Source organism: Sapajus apella, unplaced genomic scaffold (genome assembly GCF_009761245.1).
Source record: "Sapajus apella isolate SASKATOON/1434 unplaced genomic scaffold, GSC_monkey_1.0 scaffold7, whole genome shotgun sequence".
In the NCBI taxonomy this organism is placed as follows: Eukaryota; Metazoa; Chordata; class Mammalia; order Primates; family Cebidae; genus Sapajus; species Sapajus apella.
The window spans coordinates 35,464,787-35,483,197 of NW_022436947.1; the positions used below are offsets into that span (position 1 = coordinate 35,464,787).

At 40.7% G+C, this 18,411-nt stretch overlaps 1 protein-coding gene and 1 non-coding gene across 11 annotated transcripts in view; one reads left to right on the forward strand and one right to left on the reverse strand.

The window, feature by feature from the left end:
- Positions 1–18,411, forward strand: part of SRPK2 (SRSF protein kinase 2) — a 270,433-nt gene that overhangs the window by 31,219 nt on the left and 220,803 nt on the right. The window lies entirely within an intron of this gene.
- LOC116550447 lies at positions 12,254–12,360 on the reverse strand. The gene has a single exon (XR_004268416.1). It is a non-coding gene; the product is annotated as a U6 spliceosomal RNA (small nuclear RNA).

Here is an 18,411-nt window from a genome sequence, read left to right on the forward strand (position 1 = left end):
TCTGTATATGTGCTGTTTAGTGTCATAGCTGATACTCTGTGTTGGTTAGGCTGGTCTCAGCTTCCTGACCTCAGGTGATCTGTCTCACTGCAACTTCTGCCTCCCCGGTTCAAGCGATTTTCCTGCCTCAGCCTCCTGAGTAGCTGGGATTACAAGTGCCTGCCACCATGTCTGGCTAATTTTTATGTTTTTAGTAGAGATAGGGTTTCTCCATGTTGGCCAGGCTTGTCTGAAACTCCTGGCCTCCTGTGATCCACCTGCCTCAGCCTCCCAAAGTGCTGGGATTACAGGCGTGAGCCACTGTTCCTCATTTTTTTTTTTTTTTTGAGATGGAGTTTTGCTCTTGTGTCCCAGGCTGGAGTGCAATGGCATGTTCTTCGCTCACTGCAACCTTCACCTCCTGGGTTCAAGTGATTCTCCTGCCTCAGCCTCCTGAGTAGCTGGGATTACAGGCGCCTGCCACCACACCCAGCTAATTTTTGTATTTTTAGTAGAGATGGGTTTCACCATGTTGGTCAGGCTGATCTTGAACTCCTGAACTCGTGGTTCACCTGCCTGGCCTTTTTTTTTTTTTTGGAGACGGAATCTTGCTCTGTCGCCCAGACTGGCCTGCAGTGGTGTGATCTTGGCTCACTGAAACCTCCACTTTTCAGTTTGAAGCAATTCCCTGCCTCAGCTTCCCGAGTAACTGGGATTACAGGTGCCCGTCCCCATGCCCAGCCAATTTTTGTGTTTTCAGTAGAGATGGGGGTTTCACCATCTTGGCCAGGCTAGTCTTGAACTCCTGACCTAGTAATCCACCCTCCCTGGCCTCCCAAAGTGCTGGCTGGTGTCAGCCACCATGCCTGGCCCTTTTTGTTCGTTTAAAGTGTGAGTGTGTGTGAACCTGAATGGGGTTTAAATCAGAGGAGTGCTTCATTGTTTATTTCCCAGAGGCCATCACACAAGGCTTAGCAGAAAGACTCGCAAATAAAGTTAATTGTGGTACTTTGGAAATAAGGAATAGTGAAAGGGTTGTATAGTCAAATCTTAGAGTGTAGAGCAGGGGTCTACATACTGTGGATTGCTGGCCAGATATAGCCTATCGTGTGTTTGTATGGCTTGTAAGAGCTCTTACATTTTTAAATGACTGAAAAAATTCAGAAGATTTTGTGACATTACAGGAAATTTAGAGTTCAGTGTATAGAACCATTCTTATAGGTCATATTTCATGAGACCACTGTGATGGTTAATTTGATAGTGTACGGAAAAGAGCCATCCAGACAATAATTGAGTGATATTATACATTCTTCAAGTTGATGTTATGGTACTTTATTTTGTTTAAGCATTATTGTTTTAAACTCAAAAGGATAGTCTTTGAAAATAAATAGTTAATTATGTCTTAGAGTCCAAGGAAACTTTAATAAAGAAATAATTAAATGTGGGTGCATTATATTAATATGAGACGACATATCTGATTATACCTCTATAGCAATCAGGGAAGAAAAATGAAGAAATGGAAGATTATTAAGAAATTGGACTGCTGTCCACTTGTTCTTGTGTTAACATCTTCCTTGTGTAGATTTATTATTCTGTGTCAAAGCTTGTCATTTTTCAGAATAGCAGTTATAAAAATCAGGTGTTTTTTTTTCTTTTTCTAAGATGGTCTCGCTCTGTCGCCCAGGCTGGAGTGCACTGGCACCATCTCTGCTCACTGCAACTTCCACCTCCTGTGTTCAAGCAACTCTCCTGCCTCAGCCTCCTGAGTAGCTAGAATTATAGGCACCCACCACCATCCCTGGATAATTTTTTTTGTGTTTTTAGTAGAGATGGGTTTTCGCCATGTTGGTCAGGCTGATCTCGAACTCCTGACCTCAAGAGATACATGTCCTCCCAAAGTGCTGGGATTATAGGCGTGAGCCACTGTGCCTGGCCAAAAAAATAAAATGTGTTTCAAAAACAAAATAACTGCACTTTGTTTGGTGGGTACCTATTCTTTCTTTCTTTTTTTCTTTTTTTAGGACAGAGTCTTGCTCTGTTGCCCAGGCTGGAGTACAGTGGCGCCCTGTTGTTTCTTTATTGTTAATTTCATCATATTCTGAAAAGAACACCCTAATTTTATTTTGCAGAATTACTTTTTCTCTGTGGGAGCACAGTATTGTTTGAAAGTGCTATTCAGGGGATTGGGGGGATGGAGAAGTGTTTTGTGTCCTGGCTTAGGGAATAGTCAGGTGCGTAACTTAATTTAAATCTAGGGTTTCATCCGTGGAATTTGAATGCCGCATTCAGGCATTTGAGACTGTTTGGGCTACCTGTAGCTGTATCTTAACCTTCTTGTCCCTGTCCCTGGGTCGTTATCCTTTCCTTTGACCCAGACAGCTCCCCAGTTAATTAACTATTAAAAATCGATGTTTAACCTTTCTCCCAAATAACTTGGTTAAAATCTATAAAGGGCCCAGAATTATATTTCGAAAACTAAAATGAAGCATATACTTCTCATACATATTATTTTGGCTGGGTTTAACATTTTTTTTTCTTTCTTTTTTTTTTTTCCCCAATATTCTTTCCAATGGAGGGCTGTTTTGTGAAGATAAATCTGGTCTACAAAAAAATGTCAGCCTGGTGTGGTGGCTCACACCTGTAATCCCAGCACTTTGGGAGGCCAGGGTGCATAGATCACCTCGAGGTCAGGAGTTCGAGGTCAGCCTGGCTAACATAGTGAAACCTTGTCTCTACTAAAAATACAAAAAATTTGCCAGGCGTGGTGGCAGGCACCTGTCATCTTAGCTACTTGGGAGGCTGAGGCAGGAGAATTGCTTAAACCTGGGAGGCAGAGGTTGCAGTGAGCTGAGATCATACCACACTGTACACCAGCCTGGGCCACAATGTGAGAATCCGTCTCAAAAAACAAACAAACAACAACAAAAAAACCACTCACCTGAGAATGGTGGCAACCACCACATCTTCCCCCTACCTCTGCCACCCATTTTGGAGACTGGATCTCCTCTGTCGTCCAAGCTGGATTGCAGTGGCTTGATCACAGCTCACTGCAGTCTTGACCTCCATGGTATACTTCTCCCTCCCAAGTAGCTGGGACTACAGGCATGCACTACCATGCCCAGCTAATTTATTTTTTGTAGAGATGGAGTATCACTTTGTTGCTCAGGCTGGTCTTAAACTCCTGGGCTAGAGCAGTCATCTTGCTGCAGCCTCCCAAAGTGTTGTGATTACAGTTGTGAGTCACTGTGCCTGGCCTAGGCAACACTTTTTGATGAAATTTTTATACGGCTATATTTGATGCTGTGAGCCTCTCTGACACAGCAGTAATTTTAACAGTAATAAGCTGGATAGTAGGAATGTTTCAGAATCTACAAAAATCACATTTTCCATTTATATTTTTATTTTATTTTTATTCATTTATTTTTTGAGACAGAGTCTCGCCCTGTCACCCAGGCTAGAGTGCAGTGGGTGATTTTGCGTGGTTTCTGCTAACAGTGTATGTTAATGTTTAATATTTTATCTCTTCCTCCGGAAATAACTTAAGATCAAGGTGTTTCTGTTTGTTTGTTTTATGTTTGGAAATTAGTATTCAGAATATAACCAGATTCTGAAAATATCATTTGTTGTACTTTTTTTTTTTAAAGAAAGAAGGGATTGTTGTGCTTTGCTTATTTAGTAACCCCAACTAGTTGAAAATCCAAAGATTAACAAATAAAAGCCTTGTTCAGTAGAAAACCCTTGAGCTGTTAAAATTTTATGATAAAAAATGCATATCTTTTATCACAGGAAAGCCACTGGATTCTTTTTTTTTTTTGAGATGGAGTTTCACTCTTGTTACCCAGGCTGGAGTGCAATGGCGCGATCTTGGCTCACCGCAACCTCCACCTCCTGGGTTCAGGCAATTCTCCTGCCTCAACCTCCTGAGTACCTGGGATTACAGGCACGCGCCACCATGCCCAGCTAATTTTTTTGGAACCCACTCCCTACCCTGCAAAGAGCTTTCGTTTATATAGCTTATGTATGTAAATATTTACTGCATTAGAAATTAATATTAAGTTAAAAAATTTATTTTTTTTTAGCACAGAGTCTCACCCTGTCACCCACGCTGGAGTCTAGTGGCACATTTATGTCTCACTGCAGCCTCCACCTCTTGGGGTCAAGTGATCCTCCCACCTCAGCCTCCTGAGTAGCTGGAACCACAGACCCATGCCACTCTGCCTGGCTACTTTTTGAATTTTTTGTAGAGGCAGGGGCTTGCTGTATTGCCCATGCTGGTCTCAAGCTCCTGGGCTCAAACAGTCTCTTGCCTCAGCCTCCCACAGTGCTGGGATTATAGACATGAGCTGCTGTGCTGAGCCTATAGAATCCTGAAGTTTGATAGTGTCACTTCTTCACCCTTTTAATCTCTTTCTCAGAAAAGTGTTTACTTAGAAAAGTGGCATTGTTTTACATTTTAGGAGATATCTTTATTATCTGAATTAATAGAACAATTGGATTCTCAGTTGCTTCTTCATTCACTCTCTTAGGTTATATTGTTTTGGTTGAAGCATGTGAATAAAATCTGGCTTTGAACAGATACATAGTTAGATAAGGAGAGATTATTTTAATAGCCTTTTCATATAAATGTGGATATTCTTTGGTTCTACACTAACACTTGACAAGTTTCAGAAGAAAGATTGGTTGTATTGTGGAATCTGAAACCATATGAGTGAGGTTTTTATACATTTAAATCTATTGTTTTTTAATTTTTTTTTCTTTCTTTCTGGCCATACCCTGTGTGAGATAAATCTATTGCCTTTTCCCCAGTGCACGGTTTTGTGACATCATGCGTTAATTACTTGAAAAATACTGGCTCACTGAGGTATGCAGATCTTTTAAATGTTGACCCATGTCATTATACAATATCTAAAAAAAATTATGAATATTTCATTAGAAAAGTCCTTATTGCAACCTTCTACCCTTCTGGTGGCAGACACAAGTTTTATGAAATTCTGATGTTCTCTTGAAAGCTTGAATGTTATAATTGACAACAGAGACTGCCATATCTTTTCCTTTAATTGACAGTCTGCTTCATTTTTTATGAAAATGTCTGCTGTTGTGTGGTGTAGTGGGCTACACATGTAACCCCAGCACTTTGGGAGGCTAAGGCGGGGGAGGATCCTTTGAGCCCAGGAGTTTGAGACAAGCATGGAAAACATAGTGAAACCTAGTCTCTACAAAAAGACAAAAACAAAACAAAACCCATGCCCAAACCAAAAAACAAAAACCAAAACACTTCGCTGGGCATGGTAGCGTGTGCCATTGTTGCCACCTGCTTGGGAGCTGGGGTGACGGAGCTGGGAGGATCACTTGAGCCTGGGAGATAGAAGCTGCAGTGAGGTGTGATGATGCCACCACTGCACTCCAGCCTGAGTGACAGAGCAAGATGCTGTAACCCTCCCCCGAAAAAGAAAGAAAAAAAAGAAAAAAAAAAAAAGAAAATAAAATATAAAGATGTGTATCCAGCTTTGAATAACAGTAATTTTTATGTCCTTTGTTCTTTCATGGTGCTCTATGAAAAAATTGATTGCTTTAGCTCACAGCTCAACTGCCCACTTCCTTTTTCTTGAAATAGCCATTATATTTTGGTGTATGGCATAAGGTTCTTTATGCATACTTCCCATTTTCTCACACAGAATTTTAAAAACACACATGTTTAAGGATAGAGATTAATAAAATAATTTTTTACTTCTTTGTTACGGATATTTAAAAAATGATGATGACGAATGCAGTGACCCCTAGGACAGTTAAGGATCCTGGCCTTTTTTTGTGTGTGACAGGATTTCACTCTCTCCCAGACTGGAGTGCAAATGGCATGATCTTGGCTTACTGCAGTTTCCGCCTCTAGAACTCAAGTGATCTTCCCACCCCAGCCCCCGAGTAGCTGGGATTACAGGTGTGTGCCACCATGCTATGCCAATTTTTGTGTTTTTAGTAGAGGTGGGGTTTCACCATGTTGGCCAGGCTGGTCTCAAATTGCTTCCAAGTGATCCACCTGCCTTGGCCTCCTTAAGTGCTAGGATTGATTACAGGTGCGAGCCACTGTGCCTGTCCAGGATCCTGTCCTTGATTCATGCCATGGCAGCACTAGTATTAGCCTTGATCAAGGCACTAGAAATACTAGTGCCTTAATGTGAATCAGGGCCAGGATCCTGGCCAGGCACGTATCTTTGCTATTGAACTGTCAATGAAAAAAGCAAACAGTATTTTAGTATTATTCTCAGGAGTCACAGGAGTTCATGGCCCATTCGTGGAGAGATGCTGTTGACCACTGTCACTCAGTGTTCAGGACTGCTGTTCTTTCCTTCGAATTCTTTTGCATATCGCAGGTTGATGTTTCTTCCTTCATTATTTTATTAACAGTATTTAACACAATTGGGTGTACTCCTTGAAGATGAGAAATTGTCTCTTAACTACTATAATATCCTTCTATGCTTAGTTCATAGTACCTGGATCACAGGTAATTAGTAAGTGCTTATGTAATGAATGAGGTGATTGAAATAAAAACTCCAAAACTAGTCTGGAAACTTTAACTACAGGACAAATGGCTTTTTGTACCTCCGTTCAAAATTCCTGAGGGCATGTGTTTTGGGTATAGAACTTTGAATAGTTTACAGTGATGTTTCAGAATTATGCATAAAATGTGAATTTATTCATCTTTGCTTTAGAACAGATTTCTGTGACTTAATAAATGCAAGAATGGATCAAAGGGCCATGCTTGAATATCTGTTCTTTGAAAACTCTTTGTAAGATACAAATAGACAATTTCTCAAAATTATTGAAAGTATTAATTTTAATAACGTCATAACAATTCCTTTTAAAATCAGGGACATTACTGAGTTGACTGCTGTCCCTTTTTGTTGTGTGGTATCATGGTATTAAGCAATGTTAGTGCAGTCAGACAAAAACACCCCAAACTGATTAGAAAGAAGCAAAGCTTACTATTATCTTTTTGAAAAATCTAAGATTCTAATTTGAAAACTATTATAACCAAAAAGAGTCAACCTAAACAGTTCTAAACTATAGGAAAAAAACATTTCAACAATTTATTAGATATATACAATGAAAATCCTCTATTTGCAAGAGGATTCAAAAATTATTATTTCTCTTTCATAATTAAGAAAATTTAACTCTAGATAAGTGATTTAAACAGGCCACTTAATTGTAACAGAGTACTAGCCTTTAAGGTCAGTGCTTTTAGCTTGAGACCCTTAGGTTGGACTTTTATATTGTCTTAAAAATCTGCCTGCCACAGTGGCTCATGCCTATAATCCTGGCACTTTAGAAGACCAAGGCGAGTGGATCACCTGAGGTCAGGAGTTCCAAATTAGCCTGGCCAACATGGTGAAACCCTGACTGTACTAAAAATACAAAAAAATAAGTCAGGTTTGGTGGCACTGGTGGCATGTATCTGTAATCTCGGCTACTAGGGAGGTTGAGGCAGGAGAATTGCTTGAGTTGGGGAGGCAGAGGATGCAGTGAGCTGAGATTGCACCACTGCACTCTAGCATGGGAGGAAACACCTCAAAAAAACAAAAAACAAAATAAAAAAACAAAAACTCATAACAGTTTTTACTAAATTTATTTAAAAATGATAAAATTTCTACTCAGCTTTTATTTTTGCCTTGTAATATTCAAATTAGTACTTTATCTTAAAGCATTTTATTTTCAGAGTTTTGGTTAGAGGAGTTACATTGAAAAAGCATTTTTTAATATTCTTTTTTTGTTAAAGTTTTTTTAATTATGAGAAACTTCAGACTTAGAAACTGAGCTGTTAGCATATTAAACACCTAAGTCCCTGGCACCTAAATTGAACAATCATTAAGATTTTGTTCCTTTTTTCTTTTTTGCAACTGTACCGTATCTCTGGCATATTATTTCTTCCTTACATATTTCCATATACATCACTGTCCTAGTTGGCCCAGGCTGCCATAACAAAATTCCATAGATGGGGTGGCTTGAAACAACAGACATTATTTGTCACAGTGCTGGAGGCTGGAAGTCTGAGATCAGGCTGCCAGCATGGTCAGGTTCCAGGAGAGACCTCTCCTTGATTTGCATATGGCTGCTGTCTCACTGTGCCATCGAGCTCAGGAGTGTTAGTAATTCTAGCACTTTGAGAGACCAAGGCGGGTGGATCACCTGATGTCAGGAGTTTGAGACCAGCCGGACCAACATGGTGAAACCCCATCGCTACTGAGAATACAGAAATTATCTGGGTGTGGTGGTGGATGTCTTTAATCCCAGCTACTTCGGAGGCTGAGGCAGGAGAATTGCTTGAACCTGGGAGGTGGAGGTTGCAGTGAGTTGAGATCGTGCCACTTCATTCTAGCCTGGGCGAAAGAGTGAAACTCCGTCTGCAAAAAAAAAAAAATCCCATCGTGAGCCCCACCATCATTGATGCCTTCCTTTAACTCTAATTACCTGCCAGAGGCCCTACCTCCAAATATCATCACATTGGAGGTCAGGGCTTCAACATACAAATTGTGGGGAACACAATTCAGCCCGTAGCAGTCATGCATTTTTCACATAATCACAATGCATTACCACACCCAACAAAATTAACATAATTTTTCTGTTGTCATTTAAAACTCATTCCAGGCCAGGCATGGTGGCTCATGCCTGTAATCCTAGCACTTTGGGAGGCCGAGGTAGGTCAGGAGTCTGAGACCAGCATGGCCAACATGGTGAAACTACATCTCTACTAAAAATACAAATATTAGCTGGGCGTGGTGGTGGTTGCCTGTAATCCTAGCTGCTTGGGAGGCTAAGGCAGGAGAATTGATTGAACCCAGGAGGCAGAGGTTGCAGTGAGCCGAGATGGCACTACTGCACTTCCGCCTGGGTGACAGAGCAAGACTCTGAAAAAAAACAAAATACAAAAACAAAATCCATATTCACATTTCCACAGTCACTTTAGGGAAGGCCTTTTTTACAAGCTGATTTATTAGAATTGGGAACTCAGAGTATGTTAAATTTGTTAAGCTTTTTAAATCTGGAAGTGGTTTTAAAAGTAGTGCAGTAAGGCAACATACTCTGCTCAACCAACGTGTAGCATGAAAAAATAATTTAGAGGAGAGACTGCTATAGAGTTAAATTTACTTATAACAAATGTAATGAGAACTTTTTCTTTGGTTTTCAGTCCTAACAAATCAACTGTAAAAAGATGGAAATCTCCTAAGTTCTATATAACTCCAGTATGCTGGAAAACTGGTACATATAAATGTTTGAGTTGTAAATTAAAAAAATAACATCTTGAAAGTATTTTCATTAAAGGTTTTATATTTCTAACAAATTATAGTGGTATTCTAAAACAGTACCAACAAATTAAAGAAAAGATTGAGTAAAGATACTGTTAAAAGTCAAGTTCCCATTTTGTGATATAGCTTTGCAAACTTTTCCAAAGCAGAATTTATCATAATAGTTTAGTGAAACATTGTAAAGAAAAGAACATCACTAAGGTAGTTTTTGTCTCTGCGTTTTCTATTAACTATAATGAATATTTGATGTGAAATGCCATTCAGATGTGAATTTAACCAGTAGGTGGCAACAAATCAATATCGGAATTTATTTTTAAGAAAAGTTCAAGAAAAATACTATAAATCGTAAACAAGATAATATTTGACTTTTTTCCACAAATAAACATTTTGTGCTTTTGGCCTTAGTAAATATTTTTAATTTGAGAATTTGGTATATATTTTATTTTTATATGATACGTAAAGTTCATTCTTTTTTTTTTTTTTTGTAAAATGAAAGACAATCTTGCTCTGTCACCGGGGCTGGAGTGCAGTGGCACCATCTCACTGTAACTTTCGCCTCCTGGGCTCAATCAAGCCTCCCACCTCAGCCTTTCCAGTGGCTGGGACTAGAGGCATGCACCGTCATGACCAATTTTCAGGTTTTTTTTTTTTTTTTTTTTTTTTTTTTTCCAGAATTGAAGTCTTACTATATTGCCCAGGATGGTCTGAAACTCCTGGGCTCAAGCAGTTCTCCTGCCTCTGACTCCTAAAATGCTGGGATTACAGGTATTAGCTACCACATCTGGCCCAAGGTTCATTTTAAAGCTATGAGTTGATTTTTGATAATTCAATTATTTGCTCATAGTTCTTTTAAAAACTGAGTGATACGTTGTTTGCTTTATTATCTTGCGACTATAAATAATCAGACATGGAATTGGGAATTTTTTGTCTTCCTTTATTCGATTTGATAAGAGCCAGGTGAGGTAGCTCACGCCTATAATCCTAGCACTTTGGGAGGCTGAGGCAGGCGAATCATGAGGTCAGGATATTGAGACCATCCTGGCTAAGATGGTGAAACCCTGTCTCTACGAAAATGCAAATATTATCCTGGCATGGTGGTGTGTGCCTGTAGTCCCAGCTACTGGGGAGGCTGAGGTAGGGGAATCGCTTGAGCCTGGGAGGCGGAGGTTGAAGTAAGCTGAGATTGCACACTGCACTCCAACCTGGTGACAGAATGAGATTCCATCTCAAAAAAAAAGTTTAATAATTATTTGATAATAAGTAGTCTTACTTATGTTTTTGAGATGTGGTCTCACTCTTGTTGCCCAGGCTGGAGTGCAGTGGTGCGGTTTTAGCTCACTGCAGCCTTCACCTCCCAAGTCCAAGCGATTCTCCTGCCCCAGCCTCCCGAGTAGCTGGGCTTACAGACGCCTGTCACCAAGCCTGGCTAATTTTTTTATTTTTGGTAGAGAGGGGGTTTTACCATGTTGGCCAGGCTGGTCTTGACCTCATGACTTCAAATGATCCACCTGCCTTGGCCTCCCAAGGTGGGATTACAGGCGTGAGCCACCACACCCAGCCAATAAATAGTGTTATTTAAGTTAGTAATTTATTTTTTGGAGACCGAGTCTCACTCTTTCTCCCATGCTGGAAGGCTGGAGTGCAATGGCAGGATCTTGGCTCACTGCAACCTCTGCCTCCCAAGTTCAAGCGATTCTCCTGTCTCAGCCTCCCGAGTAGTTGGAATTACAGGCGTGTACCACCACACCTGGCTTTTTTTTTTTTTTTTTTTTTTTTTTTTTTTTTTTTCATTTTTAGTAGAGACTGGGTTTCGCCATGTTTGCTAGTGATCCACCCACCTCAGCCTCCCAAGGTGCTGGGATTACAGACATGAGCCACTGTGCTTGGCCAAACTTTATATGTATTTTAAAACTGGAAACATCATAGCACTGTCTGATAGAAAAGATTGGAAGAAATCAGTGTATATTTATGCATTATAATGGTATAAATGCAGTAGATTAGTTTTTTTTTTTTTTTTTTTTTTTTTTTGTTTTGGAATGAGACAGAGTTTCTCTCTTGTTACCCAGGCTGGAGTGCAATGGCGCAATCTCAGCTCACCGCAACCTCCGCCTTCTGGGTTCAGGCAATTCTCCTGCCTCAGCCTCCTGAGTAGCTGGGATTACAGGCACGAGCCACCATGCCCAGCTAATTTTTTTTTTTTTGTATTTTTAGTAGAGACGGGGTTTCACCATGTTGACCAGAATGGTCTTGATCTCTTGACCTCTTGATCCACCCGCCCCAGCCTCCCAAAGTGCTGGGATTACAGGCGTGAGCCACCGCGCCCGGCCGATTAGTTAGTATTTTTATCAGTTATGTATCTTTAGGCTAGAATGTTTGGTAAATGGTACATAAAGCATGAAATACTGTTTGTAAACATTTTTAAACAGCTCATTACCAAAAATTGTTAATAAACGTGTATGTGTATTCTCTTCTCTCTCTGTCTTCCTCCCTCATAAAACTGTACAAAATGGACTAGCAGGGAGCAGAAAGTAACTACTGCTAGAAGGTAGGAGAGAGATTGGTTCTCAGGATGTACTTTTCAGGAAAGAATGTAGCTATTTTTTGTAATAGCAGTTTTCATTCCTGAGGGATGGTAATAAATGTTAAAATATTCTTTGTTCTCTAATGTATTGTTTGAATTGAAAATACTGTATGCCATTGAACATAATTCTGAGCAGAGCAGCTGGTGATTACTAAACATTATTTGTCACTCAGATTATAAATTTTGAAGGTCTTTGTTTTATGTATTATCTGTATACACAAACTGCTAAATGTTATTAGTGTTTGTTAATACTAAACATTTCTGGGTATTTTCCAATCCATATTCTTACAATTTCTGATGAAAATTTCATACAATTTAGATAGTTTCATAGTTTTAGGCTTTTTGGGTGGGTGGGTGTGTGTGTGTGTGTGTGTGTGTGTGTGTGTGTGTGTGTGTATTACTCCAAGACTTCATGAATTTGTCAGTCATCCTTGGACAGGGGCCATGCTAATCTTTTTTGTATCGTTCCAATTTTAGTAAATGTGCTGCCGAAGAAAGCACTTATTTTTTAATTTGTTTTTTCTTTTTCGAGATGGAGTCTTACTCTGTTGCCCAGTCTGGAGTGTGTTGGCACAATCTCTGCTCACTGCAGGCTTTATCTCCCACATTCAAGCCATTCTCCTGCCTGAGCGTCTCTAGTAGCTGGGATTACAGGTACCTGCCACCACATCTGGCTATTTTTAGTAGAGATGAGGTTTCACTGTGTTGGCCAGTCTGGTCTTGAACTCCTGACCTCAGGTCGTCTACCCACCTTGGCCTCCCAAAGTGCGGGGATTATAGGCATGGGACTCTGGGCCGGGCCTATGAAGTGAGCACTTAGTTTTTTAAATGCCACTCTGTGGATATCTTTTCTCCCCTCTATAGATATCTTTTGTGCAGTTAGTTTTTAGGTTAGGAAGAGTAAATTATGAGCAATGCTAGCTTCTATCATTATTTTCAGATTGTCTTTTAAAAAGAGCAACCAAGTTTACAGTTCTGTTGATTTTGTATATGTACTTGTTTTGCTTCATCCTCATTAACTTTTGGCTTCACATTTTGTTTAGTCTTTTTGGGTGGGCGTATGCAGGTGGTGGTGAGGAACATACATTTCCTTTTGTTTATGATATGTTATATGGGAAGCTGTGTTTTTCTTGGTGCCTTAGAATATCGCCTTTTATCAGTTGCTCTTATTTTGTTGGTGTCACTAAGGTTGGTCCTCTTTTGCCTGCCTTGGGCCTTTGTGCTGCTGGCCTTCCCCACGCTTCATCTGGTTGGCGTGTGTTCTTCCTTTTTTTTCTTTTTCTTTTCTGTTTTCTTTTAGAGATGGGGATTCACCCTGTTGGCCAGGCTGAGACTTCTGGCCTCATTGATTGGCCTGCGTCGGCCTCCCAAAGTGCTGGGATTACAGGTGTGAGCCGCCTGGGCAAGGTACGTGTTCTTCCTTTGGTCATTAGCTTTGATGTCATGCTTTGGAGACTTTCATGGCCATTCCAGCTGCGGTTTCTCCTAAGTTCGTATTCCCTTGGAGATATCTGTCTTTTCCTTTAGCACTTATTTACTGCAACTTTCCGTATGCTTTTTGAGCTATTTACTGGGTTTTCTGCTAGGCTTCAATTCTAGCAGATGAAGGCTCGTGTGCGTTATTCAAACTCTGAAAAATCAGGGCCTAGCACAGTTTGTGAAATGTTGTGTATGCATTTAAAAAGTATTTACTGAAGGAGCGAAGTTTGCAAAGGTTTAAGTTTTTATATGTCAGAACTCATTTAACTTTATTATTCATCTCTCGTCTCTTTACTCAGAAATGATTTTTTCTCCTTCTCTCCCCCAAAGCCAGTTTATGCTTTTAGGATCAATAGTTTCTATTATGGGTTATTTTTTATTATTTTTTTTCTGAGACGGAGTTTCGCTCTTGTTACCCAGGCTGGAGTGCAATGGCGCGATCTCGGCTCCTCGCAACCTCCGCTTCCTGGGTTCAGACAATTCTCCTGCCTCAGCCTCCTGAGTAGCTGGGACTACAGGCACGCGCCACCATGCCCAGCTAATTTTTTTTTTTTTGTAGTTTTAGTAGAGACGGGGTTTCACCATGTTGACCAGGATGGTCTTGATCTCTTGACCTCGTGATCCACCCGCCTCGGCCTCCCAAAGTGCTGGGATTACAGGTGTGAGCCACCGTACCCGGCTTATTTTTTATTTTTAACTCTTTGATGCATCTGAACTTTTTTGTTGAATATAGTATGAAATATGATCTAAATCAATTGTGTAGTAACTGTTTAAGTATATTTATTACATATTATTTTGTCGTTATTTGTGGTTATTAGGATCTAACATTTAAATCTAGAAATATTGTCTTAGTCTATGAATATCTTTTTTTTTTTTTTTTTTTTTTTTTTTTTTTGAGACGGAGTCTCACTCTGTCGCTCAGGCTGGAATGCAGTGGTGTGATCTTGGCTCACTACAACCTCTGCCTCCCAGGTTCAAGCAATTCTCTGCCTCAGCCTCCTGAGTAGGTGGGACTATAGGCACACACCACCACACCCAGCTAATTTTTTATATTTATTTTTAGTAGAGAGAGGGTTTCACCATGTTGGCCAGGCTGGTCTCAAAATCCTGACCTCAGGTGATCTGCCAGCCTCAGCCTCCCAAAGTGCTGGGATTACAGGCGTGAGCCACCACACTTGTCCATTAATGTCTTTTTTTAAACTGGAAAATTTAGTTTTAAACTACAGTGTATTTTAAAAATGTAGTAGGATGAATATTCAATAATTACTGTTTAATTCTTTTAGTATTTTTTTAAACGCATGTGAATTTTAGTATCAAAAGGCCAAGTTATAGAAAATATTTTATGTGATTACTACATGGTATTTCCTTTAATCTCTATAGGATTGTCATTTTTACATTTTGCTACATTCCATATTTTAGAGTTAATAGTACTCAGTTGGTATTTTGTTTTGCCATCGCCTTTTTTTAAATTTTTTGGGATGGAGTCTCACTCTGTTGCCCAGGCTGGAATGCAGTGGCACAACCCTGGCTCACTGCAACCTCTTCCTCCCGGGTTCAAGTGTTTCTCCTGCCTCAGCCCCCCAAGTAGCTGGGATTACAGGCTTTACCACCACAACCAGCTAATTTTTTTAAAAAATATTTTTGGTAGAGATGGGGTTTCACCATGTTGGCCAGGCTGATGTTGAACTCTTGACCTCTAGTGAGCCATCCACCTCGGCCTCCCAAAGTGCTGGGATTACAGGTGTGAGCCACCGCATCTGTCCTTATTTTTTCTTTTAACTAAGAGACAGGGTCTCGCTTTGTCACTTGGGTTGGAGTGCAGTGGCACAATCACAGCTCACGTAGCTTTAAACTGCTGGATTCAAGGGACCCTCCTTTCTCAGCCTCCTAAGTAGCTGGGACTATAGACATGCGCAACGATGCTGGCTAATCTTATACTTTAAAACCAGTAACTTCATTTCCAGAGGCACATGCCAGAGGCACATTAGCTAGCCATGCTTGCAAATTTTTAAATTTTTTTTATAGAGACAGGGGTCTCACTATGTTGCCTAGGCTGGTCTCAAACTTCTGGCATCAAGTAGTCCTCCTGCCTTGGCCTCAGAAAGGCACCTAGATTACAGGCAAGAGCCACTATATGTGGCCTTTCTGCCACCATTTTTTTTATTTTTTTGAGATGGGGTCTCACTCTGTTGCCCAGGCTGGAGTGTAATGGCACCAGCTTGGCTCACCTCATCTTCCACCTCCCGGGTTCAAGGGATTCTTCTGCCTCAACCTCTGGAGTAGCTGGTATTACAGGCACGTGCCACCATGCTCAGCTAATTTTTTTTTATTTTTAGTAGAGGGGTTTTACCACATTGGTCAGGCTAGTCGTCAACTCCTGACCTGGTGATTCACCCACCTCAACCTCCCAGAGTACTGGTTTTACAGGCATGAGCCACCATGCCAGGCTGCCACCACTTTTAATCTTAGTGTTGCTGGCATGGATGCAGTTTTAGGATCCTTCTTACTGTAAAGGATGAATGCCCTTTTAATCTAAAAAAATATTGAATTCATTAATTCTAGTAGTTTCAAATCAATTTCTTTGGGTCTTTTAGGAAGAGCCATATCAGTATTAAGGGGAATGTTTTATTTCCCCTATTGTTAATCTTTGCTACTCCTGCTCTCCTTTTATCCCTACCCTTATCAAGATTTCTAGCTATGGAATTAATAGAAATGGAGACAGGAGTCAATTCTCATTTTGGTACTGGCTTTATTTTTAGTTTTTAATTTTATTTATTTAGAGATGGAGTCTTTCCCTGTCGCCCAGGTTAGAGTGCAGTGGCGCCACTCCACCCACTGCACCCTGTGCCTTCTGGGTTCAAGCGATTCTCCTACCTCAGCCTCCTGAGTGGCTGGAATTACACGTGCTCACCACCGTACCCAGCTAAATTTTGTATTTTTAGTAGAGACGGTGTTTCACTGTGTTGGCCAGGCTGGCCTTGAACTCCCGACCTCGTGATCCACCTGCCTCAGCCTCCCAAAGTGCTGGGATTAAAGGTGTGAGCCACTGCGCCTGGCCTTTATTTTTATTTTCATTTCTGGCAGGTGCGTCTGGAAATGAAGTTACTCATTTTAAAGTATAAGATTTCCAAGCCTCTTGATAAAATGCCAGAGTTTGATTACAGTGATATTTGAATCATGAACGGAAAATTTTTCTTACCTTAAGTGTACTCCTTGAATGTTACTTTGTTCACACAAGTCCTTAAATGTATCTTCTTTATTCATAGGTGAACCAAAAAAGATTGTGGTAAATTGACACAAGATTCATTTTGAATTTTTTTTTTTTTTTTTTTGAGATGGAGTTTTGCTCTTGTTACCCAGGCTGGAGTGCAATGGCGCGATCTCGGCTCACCGCAACCTCCGCCTCCTGGGTTCAGGCAATTCTCCTGCCTCAGCCTCCTGAGTAGCTGGGATTACAGGCACGTGCCACCATGCCCAGCTAATTTTTTGTAGTTTTAGTAGAGACGGGGTTTCACCATGTTGACCAGGATGGTCTCGATCTCTTGACCTTGTGATCCACCCGCCTCGGCCTCCCAAAGTGCTGGGATTACAGGCTTGAGCCACCGCGCCCGGCCGAATTTTTTTTTTTTTTGAGATGGAGTTTCACACTTGTTACCCAGGCTGGAATGCAATGGTGTGATCTCAGCTCACTGCAACCTCTTCCTCCTGGGTTCAAGCCATTCTCCTGCCTCAGCCTCCCGAGTAGCTGAGATTATAGGGATGCGCCACCATGTCCGGTTAATTTTATATTTTTAGTAGAGTTGGGGTTTCTCCGTGTTGGTCAGTCTGGTCTCGAACTCCTGACTTCAAATGATCACTTCACCTCGGCCTCCCAGAGTGCTGGGATTACAGGTGTGAGCCACTGTGCTCAGCTTAATTTTTTATTTTTTGAGACAGGATCTTACTCTGTTGCCCAGGCTGGAGTGCAGTGGTGTGATCTTAGCTCACTGCAACCTCTGTCTCCTGGGTTCAAGTGATTGTTCCATCTCAGCCTCCCCAGTAACTGGGACTACAGGCGCTCACCACCATGGCAGGCTAATATTTTTGTATTTTCAGTAGATACAGGGTTTCACCGTCTTGGCCAGACTGGTCTTGAAACCTGACCTCAGGTGACCCGCCTGCCTTGCCCTCCCAAAGTGCTGGGATTACAGACGTGAGCCACCATGCCCAACTTTGAATTTCTTTTAAATAATTACACCTTAAGCTCTATGTGCAGTTGTGATATTTTTTTGTGTGAATTTTCCTTAATAAATAAGAGAAAGTATCTCTTGGCCATGAGTGCAAGGAAATCATGACGGGAAGAATGCCGGAAATCTCTTATTATTCCTTAATCATCCTTAATGTTAGGGCACATAGTTTAAGACACCTATATTAGTAACTTAATTTATTCATTTATTTGATTTCAATATAAGGCATTTTTATTGCTTCACTTTTAATAAATTCAGTTTATTGTTTGGTGCCGGAACGTATGTAGTGTTAAGAACTAGGAGAATATGGAAATGTTTGTGGGAAAACCATTAAAACTTCATGTTAGTCATAAAGATAAGACGACCAAATTTTGGAGGAGCCCAGCTATATTTTAAATAGTGTAGTGTTAACTCCATAAAACTTTGCGGTAAGATGTGAGTTCATCTTGTACCCCTGCTGTTTTCCCTCATTCAGCCAGTCTTGTTGCCTGTCCCTTGCTCGTTGAGTGCTTGGTGTGGCTGAGGCATTAGGATTTTTAAAAGTTCTGCAAGTGGTTCTATTCCACCAAGTGATCTGTAGAATATATTTATTTGCATTTTTCTTTTTCTGTTTCATATAGGCTATTTTTTTTTTTTCAGTTAGAGGGCAGTTCTGTGATGTCTTCCTGTCCTCCTCAGTGTCAGAATAATGATACTGTGGTCTGTGTGGTAATTTTGCTGACTGAGTGAATGTAGAATAGTGTCGTTACTTTCTGTTCTCATTCTCTCCAGGTAAATAGGTTCGGTGAAGCCTGCCTCTGTGTGTGTGTGTGTGTGTGTGTGTGTGTGTGTGTGTGTGTGTGTGTGT